This window comes from Mus musculus, chromosome 2, assembly GCF_000001635.26.
Source record: "Mus musculus strain C57BL/6J chromosome 2, GRCm38.p6 C57BL/6J".
NCBI lineage: Eukaryota > Metazoa > Chordata > Mammalia > Rodentia > Muridae > Mus > Mus musculus.
This window is the reverse complement of record NC_000068.7, coordinates 151,626,602-151,641,812: the sequence shown is the minus strand read 5'-3', so window position 1 is coordinate 151,641,812 and position 15,211 is coordinate 151,626,602. Positions and strand designations below refer to the sequence as shown.

Below are 15,211 nucleotides of genomic sequence, written 5' to 3'. Positions count from 1 at the left end.
TCCCACTTCTTGGCCCTGGCGTTCCCCCATACTGAGTCATATAAAGTTTGCAAGACCAACAGGCATCTCTTCCCAATGATGGCCAACTAGGCCATCTTCTGATACATATGCAGCTAGAGACACGAGCTCCAGCGATACTGGTTAGTTCATATTGTTGATCCACCTATAGGGTTGCAGATCCCTTTAGCTCCTTGAGTAATTTCTCTAGCTCCTCCATTGGGGGCCCTGGGTTCCCTTCAATAGCTGACTGTAAGCATCCACTTCTATGTTTGCCAGGCCCCGGCATAACCTCACAAGAGACAGCTATATCAGGGTCCTTTCAGCAAAATCTTGCTGGTGTATGCAAAGGTGTCAGCATTTGGAGGCTGATTATGAGATGGATCCCCGGGTATGGCAGTCTCTAGATGGTCCATTCTTTTGTCTCAGCTCTAAACTTTGTCTCTGTAAATCCTTCCATGGGTGTTTTGTTCTCAATTCTAAGAAAGGGCAAAGTGTCCACACTTTGGTCTTGGTTCTTCTTGAGTTTCATGCGTTTAGCAAATTGTATCTTAAATTCCTAGCCAAATGGATGGACCTGGAGGGCATCATCCTGAGTGAGGTAACACATTCACAAAGGAACTCACACAATATGTACTCACTGATAAGTGGATATTAGCCCAAAACCTAGGATACCCAAGATATAAGATACAATTTCCTAAACACATGAAACTCAAGAAAAATGAAGACTGAAGTGTGGACACTATGCCCCTCCTTAGAAGTGGGAACAAAACACCCTTGGAAGGAGTTACAGAGACAAAGTTTGGAGCTGAGATGAAAGGATGGTCCATGTAGAGACTTCCATATCCAGGGATCCACCCCATAATCAGCATCCAAACGCTGACACCATTGCATACACTAGCAAGATTTTATCGAAAGGACCCAGATGTAGCTGTCTCTTGTGAGACTATGCCGGGGCCTAGCAAACACAGAAGTGGATGCTCACAGTCAGCTAATGGATGGATCACAGGGCTCCCAATGGAGGAGCTAGAGAAAGTACCCAAGGAGCTAAAGGGATCTGCAACCCTATAGGTGGAACAACATTATGAACTAACCAGTACCCCGGAGCTCTTGACTCTAGCTGCATATGTATCAAAAGATGGCCTAGTCGGCCATCACTGGAAAGAGAGGCCCATTGGACAGGCAAACTTTATATGCCCCAGTACAGGGGAACGCCAGGGCCAAAAAGGGGGAGTGGGTGGGTAGGGGATTGGGGGTGGGTGGGTATGGGGGACTTTTGGTATAGCATTGGAAATGTAAATGAGCTAAATACCTAATAAAAAATGGAAAAAAATACCTTGGTCAAGGAAGGAATAAAGAAAGAAATTAAGGACTCTTTGGAGTTTAATGAAAATGAAGCCACAACATACCCAAACTTATGGGACACAAGGAAAGCATTTCTACACAATGGATTACTACTCAGCTATTAAAATGAATGAATTTATGAAATTCCTAGGCAAATGGATGGACCTGGAGGGCATCATCGTGAGTGAGGTAACCCAATCACAAAGGAACTCACATAATATGTTCTCACTGCTAAGTGGATATTAGTCCAGAACTTAGAACACTCAAGTATAATTTTTAAGTTGGTTTCTGAGATGCTTGGGATACCAAGGCTGTAAAATGGTTATTATATTTCTTTTCTCTTCTCTTCTCTTCTCTTCTCTTCTCTTCTCTTCTCTTCTCTTCTCTTCTCTTCTCTTCTCTTCTCTTCTCTTCTGTTTTGTTTGAGACAGGGTTTCTCTGTGAGCCCTGGCTGTCCTGGAACTCACTCTGTAGACCATGCTGGCCTCAGACTCAAAAATCTGCCTGCCTCTGCCTCCGGAGTGCTGGGATTAAAGGCATGTGCCACCACCGCCGCCGGGCAGTTATTATATTTCTAAGTGGGAACTTTTATTAATCTTCCTATAGTTTGAAAGTAGATCATAGATCAGTGCCGAGTCCAGTTGTCATCAGAGAGGTTTCCTCCAGCAGCTGATGGGAGCTGATGCAGAGAGGGAGCCTAGGTTGGAGGTCTCCATCTGGGCCCTCTCAGAGCTTGGGGAACCCCGGAAGAAGTTGAGGGGGGTGGCTCCAGAGAGGTCAAGGACACTGGGTGAAGAGCACAGGCCCATGCACAGTCAACTAGGTAGGGCTCATGGCGGGGGGTGGGGGCTCACAAAGACTGAAGCAGCCTTCATGGAACCTGCATAGGCCTTTTCTAGGTCCTCTGCATGGACACTATGGTTGTCGGCTTGGTGTTTTTGTGGGACTCCTAACAGTAGGAGTGGGAGCGTCTCTGAAGCTTTTGCTTGCTCTTGGGATCCCTTGCCTCCTACTGGGTTCCCTCACCCATCCTTGATGTGAGGTTTTGTGCCTGGTGTTATGTTGTATCTTATTGTGCTGTGTTCATTCAGTTGATGTCCCTAGAAAGCCTGCTCTTTTATTGGGGGCGGGGGTTGTGGGGAGTGGATCTTGGGAAGAGGAGGTGGGTGGGTGGGGACTGGGAGAAGTGGAAAGAGAGGAAGCTGCAGTCATAATGTATGAGAGAATAATAATATAAAACAGATGTCCCCTTCAAAAATTCCATAAATAACAGCTTTTGAAAACTATGAAATTAGCTAAATTATTATAAAGGTGCCAACATGATGCAATCAGTGTCTCCAGATTTGTACCCTGTAGGTATGTCCAGTGCTGACCTACGGTGATTATGAATGTGACCGAATACAAAATAATGCACTTACTTACATTATTATGAGATGTGAGAGGCACTTTTTAAAAACTGATTGTGAAACTCCCATAGGCCTTTGAAGATAGGTCCTGGACTGGAACAAAATATTTTCAAAGTATAAGTATCTAATGAAGAATGTGAGTCCCAAGTGTGTAACAAAGTGGAGCAACTCAGTAAGATCAATAGTGACTTTTTTTTTGTTTGTTTGTTTTGTTTTTCGAGACAGGGTTTCTCTGTGTAGCCCTGGCTGTCCTGGAACTCACTCTGTAGACCAGGCTGGCCTCGAACTCAGAAATCTGCCTGCCTCTGCCTCCCGAGTGCTGGGATTAAAGGCGTGCACCACCACGCCCGGCAATAGTGACTTTTTTAATGGACAAAATATCTGAACAGAAATCCCACCCAAAAATGATACAAGGGTTACAAATAAACACAGGTCATTAGGAAAGGCAAATGAGGGCTACAGAAAGGCACCTTGGTATACATTTTTTGTGTAAGAGGTAAAACTATTGCTGGGAATATTAAAAAATGAACTTGCCAACTCTCACTGGGGCCAGGACACACTCCCTCGTTCCTGCCATCGCCAACAACTCTCTAGAGTGTGCGCCAGGTGACCTCAGTCTCTCAGCCCACCAATTCGCCAGCCCTGCTAGGCCACATGGCTCCCACCAGGCCATCTCTCAGACAGGGCCTCTGAGTTCCTCTCACTTTCTTTTCTTCTTTCTTTTTTTCTTTTCTTTTCTTTTTTTTTTTTTTATATAGTGTCGGGAACCATCTCTTCAATAAAAGTATGTGTTTTTCAGTTGTGAATAAAAAAAACACGACAAATTTCCAGAAAGCAGGCTATTATCATGTGTTACTAATTAGTTTTTTAAATATTTTTTATTAGGTATTTTCTTCATTTACATTTCCAATGCTATCCCAAAAGTCCCCCAGACCCTCCCCACCTCCCCACTCACTCCCAATTCTTGGCCCTGGCATTCCCCTGTACTGAGGCATATAAAGTTTGCAAGACCAATGGGCCTCTCTTTCCAATGATGGCCGACAAGGCCATCTTCTGATACATATGCAGCTAAAGACACGAGCTCTGGGGGTTACTGGTTAGTTCATATTGTTGTTCAACCTATAGGGTTGCAGATCCCTTTAGCTCCTTGGGTACTTTCTCTAGCTCCTCCATTGGGGGCCCTGTGATCCATCCAATAGCTGACTGTGAGCATCCACTTCTGTGTTTGCTAGGCCCTGGCCTAGTCTCACAAGAGACAGCTATATCTGGGTCCTTTCAGCAAAATCTTGCTAGTGTATGCAATGGTGTCAATGTTTGGAGGCTGATTATGGGATGGATCCCCGGGTATGGCTGTCTCTAGACTTTCATGCAACACCCCACGCACTCCTGGTTAGCCATCTCAACACCCAATTACCTGGTAGAATCAAGACTCTTTTTTTTTTTTAATTGGGTATTTATTTCAATTACATTTCCAATGCTATCCCAAAAGTCCCCCACACGCTCCCCCACCCACTCCCCTACCCACCCACTCCCACTTCTTGGCCCTGGCATTCCCCTGTACTGAGGCATATAAAGTTTGCACGACCAATGGGCCTCTCTTTCCACTGATGGCCAACTAGGCCATCTTCTGAGAATCAAGACTCTTAATACTTAATTAGCCAATCAGATTTATGTATCAATAATAACACAATTTACAAGATGCCAATATAATAATTTCAGAGCCAAATGATAACGATAAAGCTTTAACCCAATTATTCTAACCTTTTTGGTAACACCACATCAGCCTCCATTCTGGTTCCCCCTCTCTTCCTCAGTCCTTTCTCCCTGTCTCCAACTCCTCGCTCTGCCTCCCTTCTCCTGTCCAATCACAAGCCTCCCACTGCCCTAATGTGATTGGACAGGGAAAATCCTGCAACATAAACCATGCTGGGAAGTTTGGTAAGGTATAACAGGTCGAGACTCAGTGGGTACAACAGCTCAGGCTAAAGGTATCTACTGAAAAAAAAAGCAGTATTTATCAAATGTGTGTATGTATACATATGCACACATTATGTTATATATATGATATATAAATGATATATATGATACACACACACATACATGGAGTGTTACATATGTGTACAGGGCCTAGGTCTTTCCCATGCATGTCCTCTGGTTGGTGGTTTAGTCTGAATGAGCCCCTAAGGGCCAAGGCTAGTTGATTCTATGGGTTTTCTTGTAGTGTCCTTGATCTCTCTGGCTCCTTCAATCCTTCCTCCCCCGTCTTCCACAATATTCCTCGAGCTCCACCTAATGTTTGGCTGTGGGTCTCTGCAACTATTTCCATTGAATGCAAAGTGAAGCCTCTCAGTTGCTATCTTCCTATCTGCAAGTGTCTTACTTAGGGTTTTACTGATGTGAACAGACACCACGACCAAGACAACTCTTATAAGGACAACATTTAATTGGGGCTGGCTTACAGGCTCAGAGGTTCATTCCATTATCATCAAGGTGGGAGTGTGGCAGCATCCAGGCCGCCATAGTGCAGGAGGAGCTGAGAGTTCTATATCTTCATCTGAAGGCTGCTAGCAGAATACTGACTTCCTGTGCCTTTTGTCTTTATTCCCTTTTTTTAAAAAAAATATTTATTTATTTACATCCCAAATGTGCCCCCCCCCAGTCCTCCCCTCCCAGAGTTCTTTACCCCATTGCCCCTCCCCATCACCTCTGAAACGGTGACCCATCCCCAGACACCCCCCTTCTCTGGGGCATCAAGTATTACAGGATTAGGTGTATTGTCTCCCACTGGGGCCAGACAAGGCAGGCAGTCCTCTGCTACATATGTGCCTGGGGCCTTGGATCAGCCCCAAGCAAGGCTTTCAATGATGCTCTTAGCTTCCCTTTCTTTCAGAATGTCCTTGTTTTACTTTCACTCTTGAGAAATGTTACAATCTGGTTGACAACTCTTTTACCCATTTATTAAGTTTGTTCTGCTTTCTTTTACCCTCTATTGTTTATGACGAGAAATCCCAATTATGCAAAACATTCCTATAGAATTAATATATCTTTTCCTCTTCCCTTTTAAGATTGTTTTCTTGGTTTGGTGCTTATTAGTGCAGAAAAGTATTGCATATATCATGGTCATTATTAAGGATTCATCAGAAAGCTACAGCTGAGAGCTGTGTTGCTCTATTCTGCCCTGCTGCCAGCTTCCCACACATGTACCTGGAGCTAAGGGTGGGACCATCAAGGGGCAAAAGCCAGCAGGTGTTCGCCTCCTTCAGGACCACACCTACTCCGATGGAGTAACTCCTCTTCCACCTGCCATTTCCTGCTGTTCCAACAGCCACTGCAGCGTTGCCTGAGAACGGAACTGTGAGAAAATGGAGAAGGATCTGAAAAGAAAAATGATTCCCCCACACATACTGAGCATCAGATGCCTCCTCTCCTGGATCTCGAGGCAGAGCGGAAAGGGTTGTTTGGAAGATTTCTCGTGCTGGTTCCCAGTTTCAGAGTTTGCTGGCTGAAGCCCAGGCTGGAAGAGATCCAAGGGGAAAAAAACCAAAAAGCTAAGTTCTGCCATCCCAGTGACTTAAACCTTGACGGCCTTCTTTAGTTAGCCCTGTTTATGGTTTCCCTTAAGAATGCTCACATAGCTCCCACGTGTATGTATTTTGTTCAAATTTTCTTGCTGCATTCAGTGAGAGCAAGGTGCTTGCCCAGAACTGGAATAAAAACTGGTTTTGAAACTGAAAAAAAAAAAATCTAAATGTAATGTTTCCTAATTAGTGCAAAATAAAATTACTGATTTCTTTGGAATAATTTTATCTTGTTTTATGTTTGTGACCCTCATTTGTTGCAATTTCCCTTATTCCTAAACACTGATTCTCTTCTCAATCACCTGCTTTCTGAGGCTCAGGAGAATTCTTTACTGACTGACACCATTCCAGATGGGAGTAGTGTGGGTGGAAGAGCTCTCTTGCTTTGGGGACATTGTTAGTGGAGACTTCTGGGAAATGTAGTCTTTTAAATAACCAGGGGAAAAAAAAAACCAGGAAGACGATATGGAGATAGATCACAGTCTTAGAAATTCTCTCCCCATAAACATGCAGTGATTACATGGTATTGTTTAAGTAAGAAGACGTTACTTGTTTAATTAAGGCAGATAAAGCATGCCATCACTAGTTCTCTGGTGTAGTATTAGGGGGTTTTTGTTGTTATTGTTTGTCCTGTCTTTTTTTTTTTTTTAATCTCCCATGACCTTTTCAATTCCAGTGTACTGTTCTTGCTACCACTGCTCTTTTTATATTTCTGCATAGTGTATATAATATAATGATGGCCTTTAGGCAAGAGAATTAAATTTAACTGGAGATTTAATAGAGAGAAGGTGTAACAAATGCCCCCCCCCATAGCCATTTACTACTTTAAAAAATAGAAAAGAAAGAAAGAAACCCTGGTAGATTTAATAAAAATGCACTATAGAAAAAGATTTGACTTATAAGAAATAGAAAAAATTAAAATAATGCTTTTTTGGGTAGGTATTATGAATATTTACAAAGCTACTTTTGAAATAGCAGGCCAATAGTGCAGAGACTTAATGTAAATTAATGAAGTTGCTTTGCTAATTCTGTTGGAAAACTCAGCATGGGTAGAGAGTAGAGGCACCAAGTTCAGTCCAGGCCAGCATTTATTGATCATCTTCCATGTGCTAGCTTCAGTCCTAGGCACTAAAGATATAGCAAGAGGAAAATGTTCTTTCCCTCACAATGTGTACATTCTAAGGGAGGTGATGTAGATTATCACAGGTAGTAACTAACTGTCTTTTTTCAGTTACAGATAATTAAAACAGCAAAACTCAGACATAAATGCATGAGGGAGGGCATTGCTGGGGAGGTGGCTCAGCCACTCCAGTGCCTTCCAGTGAGCATGGGAATCTAAACAGCCAGGTAAAGAAGCCAGGCAGGGCCACACTAGTGTAGTGAATCAGGGAGTGAGCTCCAGCCAGGCTCATTGAGAGACCTTGTCTCAAAAACGAAAGTGGTGAGTGGTTTTAAAAAGGACCTCTGGTGTACATACATATACCCACCCATCCACACAACCTCTGGTGTGCACACACACCCACACACATACAAGCTCCGGGGTACACACCTACACCCACACAAACACACGTTTATGTGTACATACAGCAAGAACAAGCGACTGAAGGAAGAGGAGGTCGGTGCGCTCTGTAGGTTGACTGGAAAAGGTCTATTACTTTTCTCAGGACCTTGACCAAATCTCTGACAGAAGGAAACTTTAAAAGGGAAGGACTATTTTGGCTGTAGTTTGAGGGAAATATAGTTTATCATGTCAGAGGAGACATGGCAGAAAGCTTATGGTCGCGTTGTGTCCTCAGTCAGGAAGCAAAGCGATGAATGTTCCTACGCAATGAGTTTTCTCTTTTCACCCTATCCAGTCCGGGCCCTAGCTCACGTCCAAAGTGGGCCTTTCTTCTTTCCTTAGGGAAATCTCTTTGCAAACACCCTCACAGACATATTCAAACATATGTTTCCGAGTCGACTGTAAATTCAGTCAAGTTGACAATGGCAGATGACCTCCCTGAGATAGCAGTGTCTGAGCAGAGACTTTGAGGAGTCCAAGGAGCAAACTGGACGTCTCGGTTGTTCCAAACCCATGAACTAGCAAATAAAAGCTGGGGGTAGAGGCCCAGCAAGGAAGAATTTAAGAGCAAAAGAGCAAAATGAGTGGCGGGCAAAGTCATGTGAGAGGACACCAGCGAGTTGAGCTAGAATAAGAGCAAGACAGCAAGGTGAAAACTTCCCAGAAGGTAGTGAGCAAAGGCCCAGCTGACCAGAAAGGGCTGCTTCAAGAAGGGAGCCCCTTCCTACTGCACCCAGTGGGGCAGGCAAGAAACCAGGCCAGCAAGTTAACTTATGGCGGCCAGAAATGGGAGCGCTAGAAATCCAGCTTCCTGGACTTTGTGGTCCCTTGAGCCCTTTGATGTCAGGTAAAAGGCAGGAGACAAACCCACAATAAGGATTAATTCGCTTTTTATTGCCCAACTTTCCAGCTTACTGTTTTAATACTGCAAAGGATAACATTTCTTAAATACCTTCGGGATTTTAAGATTTTTTTTTTTTTTTTAAGGCAAGAGCTGTTCGCATTAAATAACTCCTGACATTCACAAATTGGTTTAGGGGGTCAAAAATGTTTCTAAAGGCGTCCAGATAATACTACTACTTAATGTGTGCCAAGGGGTGAGATACTGAGGCCCAGAAGCTGAAGGGATAGATACCCTTTGAAGTCCTTCCCATCCCCCACCTCTGAGCAACAGCTAGTTGGAGGTAATAAAGGACCCCATGCATGCTTGTTGATGTCTTGGCTCCAGGGCTCTCAGAGCGAAACCAACTATCTCTTTAAGAAGGAAAGTGAAGACGGGAGGCTTACGCAGCTGCCGGCGAGCTGCCGACTGGCTCATCCCCCTCCATCCACCTCTCCTTCCCCGCCCTCCACCTCTCCCTCCCCGCAGCCCCAGCCCCAGCAAGCACCCGCTAGCCACCTTCAGCTGGGGCTCGGGAGAGCAATCCGGCTGCCCTCCTGGGGGCAGCCCAAACCATGGAAGCCTTCGCAGGTGATGACAAGGACCCCGGGGACCTCCGGGCCCACCGCCCAGCCTCACCCGCCGCACCCAGGAGTGCAACTGCGGGGGTGCGGGGCGCCGGCCAAGCACAGGAGCTGCCCTAGCCCGCGGCGGGCAGCGTGTCCTCCGAGCTTGCGGGCTGCGGCCACCGGCGCTCACCCGCCTCTGTCTCTCTCTTCCCCACCGCCGCAGGTTGCTGATCACCGCCAGGCGGCTGCTGCAGCGACTGCAGAGGCGCTGCGCCAAGCGGCGCGGGAGTCGTGCGAGCCGGCCGGACTGCGGAGGGCGAGTGGACCCAGGTGAGGAGGCCACGGCGGAGCGGGAGGGGGCCTCCGTGGCTCCGCGGCCGCCAGGGTCAGTTTGAGACCGCTTGCGGTGGCGCGATCCCGCAGAGGTACCAGGCGAGGAGGGGATTAACGTGACTCATCCCTAGCCTCCCTCCATTCCCCCACATCCTCGTAAGCACCCCTCTCCCTAGCGTGAAATTTACTAATTAATTAGAGGATGCTGTTTTCAGTAGGGAAGACGCCCAAGGTCTTTGACATCTAGTAGATGGGTTTTAGGGAACTAACCCCTCGCCCTTCTTGTTTGTTTTTCTCTTCTGGCATTCTGCAAACATGTGAGCTTCTCTTTGGAACCGCACAGCACACCCACCACAAGGTCAAGTGCCTGTGACTGCCTTCCTATCTTGCCCACTGATAAACATCAGAGCCTTACAGTAGATCTGGCAGAATTTCCCATGATCCCTAGAGTGAGAAATTTGCCTCAGTCTCCCTGGAGCTTCCAGGGTATCTGTTGTTTTCTCTTTCCACTCCCTAGCAGGGAGCCAGACGGCTTGCAACACCTGCCAGCCTCTAAACTCCCCACATTCCCTTGCTTCAACGCTGCAGGGGTGGCGAGGCTGGTCACATGCTGCTTGTTGCCTTGGCCTTCTCTGCCCACCTGGGGGTACTTGGGTGGGCTGGAGGAGTTTCCCAGAAAATGCTGGTCTCTGCAAGTCAAGGGGTGTAAGGAAGTGAGATAGGCTGAGGTTCTGGGCCTTAACTTGCTGGTTGGCTCCAAGTAGCCATCTTACTATTTTCTGGGGTGTGGGTGTCTGTTTGCTTGTCTGTTCAGTGCAGAGGCTGGGCTAGATGATCCGTACAATTTTAATATATCACTTGAGTGTGGCTTCAATAACTCTGGAGACTTGTCCATTAAAACCATTTAAGGTTCGGACCTTGAAATAATTGAGGTCCCCTTGGCCATTCTCTTTTGACTCTGGACTTCCTGAGTGGAATGTTGACCTTCTGGGTCTCACAACACTGGAAGCATCAGAGGATTCTATGGTAATATCCCTGCCCTGACAAGTTACTTACCTTCCCTCATTTGTGAACCTGGGAGATGGTACCGGCCTCAGAGTTCTAAGGGTGAGATGAGATTCATATGAAAGCTCTTGAGATAACGGCTTGACACACACAGTAGGTTTTCAAGGATTCAGAATTTGAAGGCAAATTAGGAGAGAGAGGAGTTCATGTTTGCCCCACCAGACTCTTCCAGAGCAACCAGAAGATGAGAACATTTCCGTCGCAAGAGCTAAGACAGTTCTAGCAAATGACAGTTGCCTGCAGTCATGTATAATCCAGCCATGAGCTTGGAAGACCCTGTCATCCATAGGTGGCATCCCATGGGAACAGAAGCACATGAGTCTTGAGTGCTGGCAGAGAGCAGGAGCCAGGATCACAGATCTCAATCTTTGCCTTCCCTGCACAATCTCTTCTGAGACCGAAGCAAGAGAGTCAAGTTCTGGGGCCCACATTTCCTATTCTCTGTTTCCTTCCTTCTTGTCATTTTCAGCCGACTGACCAGCCATCCTGTCTAGCTCTAGTTTATTCCAGCAACATAAAGGAGGCTCCCAACAGCGTGGGGTGGAGTTTTTGCCGCAGCACCAGTTAGGTCAAAAGAGTGGGATGCCCCCTCCCATCCCTTCTGTCCTAAATCCCTGCTGGACTGTGAGCTCCCTCTGGCAGAGGCCCAGTCTTTGCTTCTCTGTCTCCAGCCTCTGGCCCATGACAAGGCATAAAGTAGGTGCTTAATAAGTGTTGAGTTAAATACATTTGAGAAAATGATACCTCCAAACAAGCTATGTTGGGAAAACAAAAAACAAAAAACAAAAAACAAAAAACCTGTGGTGAGTTGGCTTTCAAAGGTCAGATGGTGCACCGGTGTGGGTTGCCATTATATGGAGATTAATAATATTCAGATTAGTATATATTGAGATTACTAGTAATTATTCATGCAATATACTCGTGATTAGAGAGAATTGGGAAGAGTGATTCCAACCATCACTGTGTGAGGGAGGGAAGCTGCACAGGAGAGCTAACCAGGCTAATACAGAAAGCAGTAGAAGGTTAGAAGACCAAGGTCCCAGACTCCGTCCAAGTGCCACCTCACTGTGTGACCTTGGACTTGATTTTTTTTAGCAATTGTTCATCTCCATCTGTATACTGAGAAGAGTGGACTAGACGATCCCTGAGCTCCTGGTTCTGAAATTCCATTAAGAGGACTTTAAAAAAAAAAGGATGACTATCTATTATTCCTAATATCAGTTATGGAATGCCAGAGCGCTGTAGGGGATCCTTATTGTCTCTGCTAGAAAGGGAAGAAACAGGAGCTTGGAGAGATACAGGACATGCCTAGGGATGCCCAGGAAGAAGTGGTGGTCTATGTGGCTCGGAAGCCTTGTCTCTTTCACATATCCTGCCACCTCCCACCTACCCCCTGCTATAGCATGTGTGTGGCATGCGTGTGTGGCATGCGTGTGTGTGTGTGCCCTTGCACACAGGCATGGAGTTCAGAGCCAGGAAAGCTGTGAAGGATCGATCATGAGGGCAGATCAGGCATCTCCCCAGGATGACTGCTGCAAAGGACGTGCTGGGCTGAACTGAGAGGAGTGTGTGAGTCAGGGCTGCAGAGCATTTGCCGTGAGCTCTGTGTAGCTGACGGATGGAGGGTTCCCCTTTCTCAAGGAGAACGGCTGGGTCTGAGTGACAGCCATGACAAATGTGCCTTCTAGGTGCTCCCTGTGCAATAGCCCAACATGGTTTCAATTATTTACTGCTCAGACCATCCTAATGTGTAGGCTCCATACATCATTTTACCCGTTTTGCAGTGAGGATGCCAGGCAGAGAGGCTGAGAGTGTTGCCCAGCACTGGACAACTAAAATAATATAGAACCTGGCAAGTATGGAGCTGAGGACACATCGGCTTGGGAGTCAAGGAACTGTTTTTAGTTTGAGCCCTCCCTTAGACTGGGTCACCTTGGGTAAGCCAGTCTCCCTCTGAGAGACAGTGTCCCCACCGCTCAAACAGACTGAATGTGCTGTTTGGCTCTGAGTCTAAATGTGACCCTATTCCAGCACAGGGTAGAGGGATTCTCGGTCCTTTTGAACAGGGCTCAGTGTTTGTTATCATTCATTAGCTAGGCTCTGGGCCAAGTGCATGGTTATGGGAAAGAGCTAGAGCCAATCCTGCGTTTCAGGAAGCCCAGTATGCAGGTATGAAAAGATGTCTAGGAGGGATACTGATAAACATTATAATCTGGGGGCAGAGAAAGAGAAGGAGAATCAAGAAGACCTAGAAAACTGATGTCATTAGCATCTTTAAATCCTATGTTAAGTTAATGATAGTAAGATTCTTTCTGGTCTCAGCAGTGTTAGAGGCCTGTGCGTTCTCTTCCCCAGCAGCTAGAAGGTAGCAAGAGTCTGAAGGACCACCTACAATCACTCTGTAACCATGTTCAGTTGAATTATACAGTTGTCCCAAGTGGATCAGACTCTTTCCTGTCCTTAGAGGCTTCTAGAAGCAGGATCTGCTAAGTTTGGTTTTGTTTTTGTGAGATAGGGTCTCAAGCTGGCCTCGAGCTCAGAACCATCTTGCTTCTCCCTCCTACATTCTGGGATTATAGGTGCATGCCACCACACTTGGAAGAAGTGTGACTTTTCTGTTGTTACAGTCTGTCATGTGTACCTGGAAGACACTCTATGTAGTGTCTGTGACTATCGGAAGACTCAAAGCCTTCCCTTCAGACAGTTCTCAGTGTCTCGTACATGAGGAAGAACCACTTACCTTGAGAAGTTGAGTCATTGTTCAAGATTTCTCAAAAGGGCAGGGGCCAGAACCATCCAATAAGAACACACATTTCTGAGTCATGTGGGCTCTTTCTGTGTCTAGGCCACCCAGGCCCTAGGGGTGGGCAGCTGGTGCTCGGTGCTGGTGACACTGAGCCAAGAGTCCTTGCAGAGGGAAGTCTGTGTTCCCAGGCTGCTCTACATCTCTTAATGGATGGGATATTTATGAAGTGTTTGTCACATGCCCAGCACTGTCCTCTGAATTGAGATGCTGAGCCAACCCTAAAGAAGTGTCTAGGAGGCAGCCTGATACAGTGGAAAGAGCCAGCTTTAGGAATCTAAATAGCTGAGACCCTGCCTATACCCTGCTGGCCATCCGATGCCAGGCCTGAGGTCAGACCTCTTATTTCTCCATACCTGCAGAGTAAGAGTCAGAGGTTAGCCAGGCAATGGTGGTGCATGCTTTTAATCCCAGCACTTGAGGCAGTGGCAGGGGGATCTCTGGGTTCAAGGCCAGCCTGGTAAACACAGAGAAAGCCTGTCATTCACACACACACACACACATACACACACACATACACACACACACACACACACACACACACACACACAGAGAGAGAGAGAGAGAGAGAGAGAGAGAGAGAGAAGCAGTCAGAGGTGAAGATGGACAAGGGCCCTTCAAGCTCTGATGAGCTAAGGACTTCACAACTGTTTTCTCCTGTGACCACTTTGGGGCAGGGATGGGGGGAGGTGGGGTGGATAGGGACCAGGTACCTGTAACTTGAGGAAGACTCAGATAATGTAACAAGAGGCAGGAACAAATGCTCTGTGGATTTGCTTGAGGGATAATGTTGGGGAATGGCTCCATTCAAAGCCACCTCTTGAAAGATAGAATGCTCCAGATATAGATAGATGGGTTCCTGTGTGTTTGGGTTTGGGTCAGGAGGAGCCTGCTGTCATACGGGGACAGGCTGGCTACGTAGACTTGTGTTCACAAAAGTCTGCACCTTTGGGAGTCTAGCCTAGCTTGGCCAGCTTTTTATTTTGCCAGATAAGGACATTTCAGATGATACTCAGCGTTCTGTTTACTATCATATTGTAAGAGAAGATCCTCTGATCCCAGGCTCTAGTACCAGAAAGATACCGCTCAACCCGAGTATGTTTTGCTTTTTAAAAACCTCACTGTAGCCTGGAGACGTAGCTCAGAGTGGAGCACTTGCCCACTGTGCACAAATCCATGGAATCCTTCTTTAGCACCACAGATGATGATGATGGTGATGGAGTGGTGATGGTGATGGTGAAGAAAGTACATTTTATAATTATTTTATTTTTGTATGGCTATTTTGTCTGCATGTGTGTCTGCACTGTGGTGCATGCCTGGTGTCCACAGAAGCCAGAAGAGAGCATTAGATCCCCTGAAACTGGAGTTACAAATGGTTGTGAGCCACCATGTAGATTCAGGAACTCAAACATGGGTCCTCTGCAAAAGCAACCAAAGCTCTTGACCGCTGAGCCATCTCTCTAGCCCCCATAAATAACACATGTAAAAGCCCTAACTCATTAGCCATATTTACCTTAGTTTGTCTCAGGCAAGTGTCCTTGTGTTGTTGGCCCAAGTTGGGCTGCTTGGATTCTAATCCTCATCTTGTTTCCTGAGTCTGTTTCCTTGTCTCTGAAATGGCAATAATGCTCTCTGTCTGCAGAGGTTATTAGAGGGTCTATTCACTAATAGAAGC

General features: G+C 46.3%; 1 protein-coding gene and 1 long non-coding RNA gene across 12 annotated transcripts in view; one reads left to right on the top strand and one right to left on the bottom strand.

Annotated features, from left to right (window-relative positions):
* Positions 1 to 5,182: 5,182 nt before the first annotated feature.
* On the bottom strand, positions 5,183 to 6,934 carry Gm46786. Its single transcript, XR_001783621.2, has 3 exons — positions 6,628 to 6,934; positions 5,952 to 6,261; positions 5,183 to 5,352 (listed from the first exon to the last, which is right to left on the bottom strand). It is a non-coding gene; the product is annotated as a predicted gene, 46786 (long non-coding RNA).
* Positions 6,935 to 9,205: 2,271 nt separating this feature from the next.
* Snph (syntaphilin) overlaps positions 9,206 to 15,211 on the top strand; it is a 42,059-nt gene continuing 36,053 nt past the window's right edge. For 3 of the 11 annotated variants that reach the window (NM_001291077.1, NM_001291076.1, NM_198214.3), the window contains exons 1-2: positions 9,220 to 9,357; positions 9,559 to 9,665. The gene's annotated coding sequence lies outside the window, so the exon portion shown is untranslated. Of the gene's footprint in view, positions 9,358 to 9,558; positions 9,666 to 15,211 lie in introns of those variants that run through there. The other 8 variants (XM_030251170.1, XM_030251168.1, XM_011239535.1 and 5 more) reach the window with 6 other exon arrangements.